This window comes from Calidris pugnax, unplaced genomic scaffold (genome assembly GCF_001431845.1).
Source record: "Calidris pugnax isolate Ruff unplaced genomic scaffold, ASM143184v1 scaffold94, whole genome shotgun sequence".
NCBI classification, from domain to species: Eukaryota; Metazoa; Chordata; class Aves; order Charadriiformes; family Scolopacidae; genus Calidris; species Calidris pugnax.
In genome coordinates, this window is record NW_015090822.1 from 1732834 (window position 1) to 1739768 (window position 6935).

Sequence of the window (6935 nt, forward strand, 5' to 3'; positions counted from 1 at the left end):
TCTCTCTACTCTTCCTACCACAATACAGCATAAGCCAAGCTAAAAATAACACAAGCAGCTTTCCTCGGAAAAATCCCCCAGAATTTCTACTATAAGTGCCTACATTTTTGTAAAATTGCCGGTGATATTTGATATTGTGCAGCCTGGAAGCTGTTTTCAAAATGCATTTATATCCTGAATCAAAACACAAGTGGAAAAGGATCATTTTACATTCTAAGCAAGTCTGTAAATATGAAAAGATTAAAATATGGGCTAGGTTTGTTCACATCTTTGAATATGACATGTAAATTAGTGTTTATTTCACAAGCTGTATTATCTTCAACACAGAACAATGCACTTATCTGTATTTGACTAAACAGTTATGGTAAGTAAAGAGATAAGAAGAGTTAAACCACATCAATATTCCATGTTAATAGATTCATACATTTGTACAACAATCTTACAGCACAGAATTTGCAATTAATCAAACATTTCCAGCTTTCCACATCAATCATGAAATACGAGTAACAAAAACAAGGCATAAACTTACTATTTGTTAGGTGCCCACACGGTCCTTTGGTCGGAGTCAATGGGAAATAATTACCACTAGGAAATCTAGTAAGCAAAAATACAATAAACATTAGCATGCCAAAAAGAATAAACTCAGCTTTCCTGCAAGTATTTTTCCCCACGATACTTCACAGGCAAGGTTAAAAAAAAAATAAAAGAACCAAAAAAAGCAAAGTTGAAAAAATATATATACACATTTAAAACACAGTCCAGCAGTGTTCAAGGATCCTTGCCTCTCAAACTTTAAAGCAGCACAGACAAATGTTGAGATGCCTATAATAGAACAAAAATCCAAGTTCTCAATCACTAGTTACGCAGTATGTGTCAGTAAGGAAGACAATTTCCAAAATAATGATTAATGTATTATCCAGATTTTTTCCTCTCTCTCCCTTCTCCCCTTCCCATTCAGGTTTTTCTTCTTATAAAATGCACATAGGTTTTTTCTTCCCTGTACCCTGACTCAGGCCTGGCTTTGAAATGCATTTCAATCTCTCAACACAGACTGCTTTCACTGCATTTAGAGTCCCACCAAGGCCCAGCTTTAAAAGCTACTGATTCTTTTTTTCTTTAGCCTTCCTCACAAAGGAAGGGTATTTTGTAAATTACCAGCTCGTTCAGATCAACAAAAGGTACTTTCATAGAAAGCCCCATTTGATTTTGCTCAAATTTGATTACAAGGATGGAGAAAAGGAAAGGAAGTCAAAAAGAAAAACCCCAGATGGCTTTTTCATTCATCTCAGTGAATGAGCTTTATCTGTGCCTTTTGAAACTGTAGCAGTGGAAAAGCATTTCTGTTGGCTTAAAAAACTTGACAAAAATTATTGGTTTGCCATTTCTCATGTAACTGCCATTGGGAACTGGATGAAAAGACTTTTTCATGGGATCGCCTGCTTGGATCAAAATAATGGAGATTAGGTATTTCATTATAAATTACAGTGGGAGATAGAGCAGGCTGTCATATTAATAGCAACCTGCTCATGGCCTTCAATGGTAGCTATTCTCCTAGACAAAGGACCAAGGGGGTTGTCTATTGAACTTGTACTTTAGGCCTGATCAATTTTCTATCATCAAGGCAAAAGGTGAGGTGACTAACAAAAGAATTCACACATGACTGACCTCATAAGCCTATAGATAAAACAGCTTAAAGAAACAAAACACATCCTGAAATTATGGGTGATAAACTGTATAAAGGGAAAAGAAGAAGAGAAATGATAGAAAAAGAGAAAAAAGAGCATGTGGTCTATAATTCTCCCTCCCTTCTTAGGTGAATGGACATATTAAAAGCTACTTGTTTTCAGCTGCAGATAATTGCAGCCTTTGCTTTGCCATGTTCTGCCTTAAACCCTTCCGTGTACTTTTTCCTCCAACACTGTTCCAGTAATTTCATTCACGAGTAACCACAGAACTGAGTTTAATATAGAACTTCCAGGAGCTGCAGCCACACACAGAAAGGATTACACGTAACTTCACGGGCAGAAAGGTGTCACACAGGCCTCACATTTATAATCAAATTACCAGAATTGCTATGGTATGCTTTTATACAAAACCTTGCTAATTAAGTGAAAGTTGAACGACTGAGCTTTATAACGAGAACATCCCTCAGAGCTTGAAAGCCTCGACACCTTTTACTTTCACTAAGAGGGCATGTAATTTTATACAGTGTGCAAAACAGCATGTGAAATAACTGTAACATATTTCGGTACCCTTACAAGTATATTATCTGCATTTCTTCTGCTGCTTCCCAGGAGATGGAGACCCTTCTACAGCATTAGCATTCGGCTTTGCCTATCAGCTAGGGATACGGAGGGTGAAATCATCACTCTCCTGAAGCCACATATATAACAGCAAGATAGAGGGTGAAATCGTCACTCTCCTGAAGCCACATATATAACAGCAGAATGTTCTCTGATTTCTGTCAGGATCAAGAGTTCCTCCAGTTTGCTGTACAGACAAACTCAATTATCCAGAATGCTCTTACACAAAGAGCTATGGCTCCTGATACATCTTAACCCTGATGGAAACTCAATTATCCAGAATGCTCTTATACAAAGAACTATGGCTCCTGATACATCTTAACCCTGATGAAGTTTCCTATGAGATGTTAAAGTGCTCATATCCCCTCCCCTGGTATTTGCATAACTAAGGCAAAACTGTAGAAGCATGCAAATATTTGTATTTGAAAGCCAAAACAACTGAGAATTCCCCTTGCATACAGTTAATAGCAGCTCAAGTGTAAATGGTACCCAGCAATCTACTTTCAACACACCAGGGGAGATGACAGCGGTCTAGAATTCGGTTTCAACCACCAAGAAGTCAGTACGTGCCAAGTTTTCTGAGATATTTTGGAATTTCCCCTTTCAGCCCTACCAGTGCAGTGGTACTGCCATTTCAAAAATGAAGGTAGCCACGGATTCGTGGCCCTTTGCCACAGATCACAGATCCACCTGTCTCACAGCAATATTTACATAAAGACAGCGAAATAATCCAGGCTAAAAAAAAAAAAGAACACTTTTTAGTGAGTTAAGATCCAGAAACAGCTAGATGGAACACATGGGAGGCTACAAACTGGTGCAGGTGAGGAACTTCTGAACCATAACTACCCAGAGAAGCCAGTGGATTGTTGAATTACAGAGCGAGTCGTAATGAAAACAAACATACATTTATTAATACATAGAAACATTATACAACTTATTGTAAACACCGTTTCTGGAAGTAAAGGCAAGATGAAGACAGAGAAAACACCACCACTATATGTTAAGCTTTGGCTGCCAACACAAAAAACCTGAGAATTGCTGCCAGAGTACATCCCTCCAGGTAGCTCAGACACATGACATCATATGTGAAATTAGTAGAAGCCCTAGTGGTAATAGTATCTTTCCATTATCCCAGGGATGTACTGATGATTACTAAATGATTAGCAATTAATCCCAACTTTACATCCTCTGCAAGGGGCTCTACTGAACAGTTAACAGAAGAAAGAGCACTTGTAATCATTGTAGACAGCTCTCCAAGTATAGGCTCTGTGCTCAGTACCAGTGACAAAGGCAAATCAAATATTAAGAGCTATTTGAAAAAGATACAGCCCAAGCAGAAAATACATTTTTTTCAGCACCAATATATTTTGAGTACCCTATATTAAAAGTCAGAAGTAAGGCAACATACCAAAAGAGACACGTAGGTGCCACTACACACTTCAGAAGAAATAATTAAGCACTGACTGCCCCTAAGACATAGACAGACTTGACCTCCTGAGCACATCTCATACGGGACACGTGTAATTAGTGATCTTGTAATGCAAACTGCAGGAGTAATCAAATGCCAATGACAGGTTTGGGGTTTTTTTTCTGCTTTGCTTGTTTAAGCAGGACTCCACTCACACCCCACATTATAATCTTATGGTAAACCTTAATGGTAAAGGTCCAATGCCAATGAACAAAAAAACACAAGGAAATTTATATTTTTTTTTTGCCTACCAATAGGGGAACGTAGATTTACAAAACATTTTTTACAGTGAAGGAAGACAGCAACACTAATAATTCTTAACCCAGTTTATAAAGGAATAAACATATACAGTTTATAAAGGAATAAACATATGCAGTAAAACCATTCCCCATGTTTCCTCAAGTTATTCTGCAGCAACTAGATAAATGACGTTACATGCCTGTATCTCTCTCTCAAAGTCTTTTTAGACATATCGAGATAGAATTGTTTTCCTTTTTTCAAAAAAATAGCATTTTATAGTTTGCCTCCATATGAGATAGAATTGTTTTCCTTTTTTTTTAAAAAAATAGCATTTTATAGTTTGCCTCCATTAGGGTTGTAGAAGGCTCATTATCAGCTTTAATTATACTAGGCAGGAAGAGAGCTAATAAGCGTAAAGACTCTGTCACGTATCATTAACACTTTAAATCACCGTGGTTGCTAACCCCGAGCAGCATGACTAGTGCTATAGGTTAGAGACAGCCAAAACATAAACTTGCTTGTTTGGCCGCTTCTAACCACAGAACTGTCAATGTCAGCTCAAGAACTCCAGGTAGAGCAGCTGGATTCATGACATAAGAGAAACAGGGAGCGCTTTGCCAGTAAGTCGCTCCCATGTGTACAACAAAAGTTCTATTTAAGTGATTTGGATCATTTTGTTTGCTGCACTATTATTTGCTACACAGTTCGTGTACTGGATTCCACTGGCCACCTAAAGGAAGGTGGTGTAAGTCAAGAAGCACAAGCATGGATCACTCCAGGCATGAAACTGGACTTCAGAAAAAGGCTTCCCCTCCACACTCACCCCTGACCCAGGACTTCCTTCCTTTTCAAGTTTCCATATTTCCAGCTCCTTTCTCCTTCTTACACTCCACTCTATCGCTTTCACCTTCCTGATTCAATTTTTGAAACTACTGTAAATAGGGAATATATGGTTCAGGGAATCTATAGAATACCTGATGCAGAGGCTTCCTGAAAAATATTCCATAAAATAGAGATTTTAGTTCCTTTTCTCAAAGATTAAAACAAAAAACAAACAAACAAAAATGAACTGCTTCTAACCACAAAACTGTAAGCGTCTGCTCAAGAACTCCAGGTAGAGCAGCTGGATTCATGACATAAGATAAACAGGGAGCACTTTGCCACTAAGTCGCTCCTGTGTGTACAATAAAAGTTCTATTTAAGTGATTTGAATAATTTTGTTTGCTGCACTATTATTTGCTACACAGTTAGTGTACTGGATTCCACTGGCCACCTAAAGGAAGGTGGTGTAAGTCAAGAAGCACAAGCGTGGATCACTCCAGGCATGAAACTGGACTTCAGAAAAAGGCTTCCCCTCCACACTCACCCCTGACCCAGGTCTTCCTTCCTTTTCAAGTTTCCATATTTCCAGCTCCTTTCTCCTTCTTACACTCCACTCTATCGCTTTCACCTTCCTGATTCAATTTTTGAAACTACTGTAAATAGGGAATATATGGTTCAGGGAATCTATAGAATACCTGATGCAGAGGCTTCCTGAAAAATATTCCATAAAATAGAGATTTTAGTTCCTTTTCTCAAAGATTAAAACAAAAAACAAACAAACAAAAATGAACACACCCAATCTGGGTATTCAATAATTTCAAATTTAAGTATCTTTAACAAAAAAGAGTAATTCAAAATACAAAAAAAATAATCACAGATTTAGGTGAAAAAAATAAATTTATGCCACTTGGGGAATATGTTGTATCAGTAACAACCTGTAACGTAGTCAGAGTAGAATCCATGTGTCTGTTTTGCCTCAGGGGCAGGGGTACTAGAGACTTTAGGACAAGGTGATTTTATGTTTGACTCAGTTTCAGGAATTGAGGCTTTTATTTAGGTAGTTATAAATTAAGACATATATGCAAATACTACATGAGAAAGTATTAACCAGTAACAACCTGTAAGGTAGTCAGAGTAGAATCCATGTGTCTGTTCTGCCTCAGTTAGGGGCAGGGGTACTAGAGACTTTAGGACAAGGTGATTTTATGTTTGACTCAGTTTCAGGAATTGAGGCTTTTATTTAGGTAGTTATAAATTAAGACATATATGCAAATACTACATGAGAAAGTATTAACTAAATTCACAACGTCATTACATTTTTTTCATTGACATATCACTGTCTATAAAATAAGGTGGCTTTTAACTAAAAACTACAGCGTAAGTGATGAGGGGAACCACACACTGAACTAATGAAATAACCCAAATTGCAACCTGAACAATTCACTAGACGAGCTATTGAACTTACAGGTAACCACAAAAATGAAATCACATCAGACAAGGGCAAATGAAAACAATGCATGTTAAGAAGTAATATTTTATTAAACCCAGAGAATTGACAAAGTTGCCTGAGAGACATAGGAAAAAAAAAAAAAAAAAAAATGTGCTAATTGCCCCGATACAAAGGAAGGATATAAATATTTTCAGTTTTAGTCATCTTGGCTAGGAGTTAATTTCTTCATTGACTTCACGTATAAGATGTAAACATCTGAACATGGAAACTGCTAAATATAAAATAAAAGCATGAGCAGGCAAAGACAGCACCAGAAAAGTGAACAAGTAAGTGAGGTACAATTAGCAAGAGACAAAGGACAAAAGGAAATTCTACAAATACACTTCAGAGTGAGAGGAGGATCAAGGCAAACGACTGGTTGGTCAGCAGCTCGGAGGTGAAAGCAAACTATTGATGCTCTGTGCCAAGAAGCCTGAAGTGTTTTCTGCTTTATTGATAGTTGTTACTAAGATGCTCAATTGTACTCAACTGGCTTCCACAATTAAATCCTACCAGAGAGAAAAAAAAAAAGAAAAAAAAAAAAAAAAAAAAAACAAAAAAAAAAAAAAAAAAAAAAAAAAGGAAAAAAAAGGAAAAAAAAAAAAAAAAAGAA

At 37.0% G+C, this 6935-nt stretch overlaps 1 protein-coding gene across 1 annotated transcript in view; it reads right to left on the minus strand.

Annotated features, from left to right (window-relative positions):
- LOC106886733 overlaps nucleotides 1–6935 on the minus strand; it is a 343658-nt gene that overhangs the window by 292729 nt on the left and 43994 nt on the right. The window contains exon 2 of the mRNA XM_014939918.1: nucleotides 530–594. The gene's annotated coding sequence lies outside the window, so the exon portion shown is untranslated. The remainder of the gene's footprint in view (nucleotides 1–529; nucleotides 595–6935) is intronic.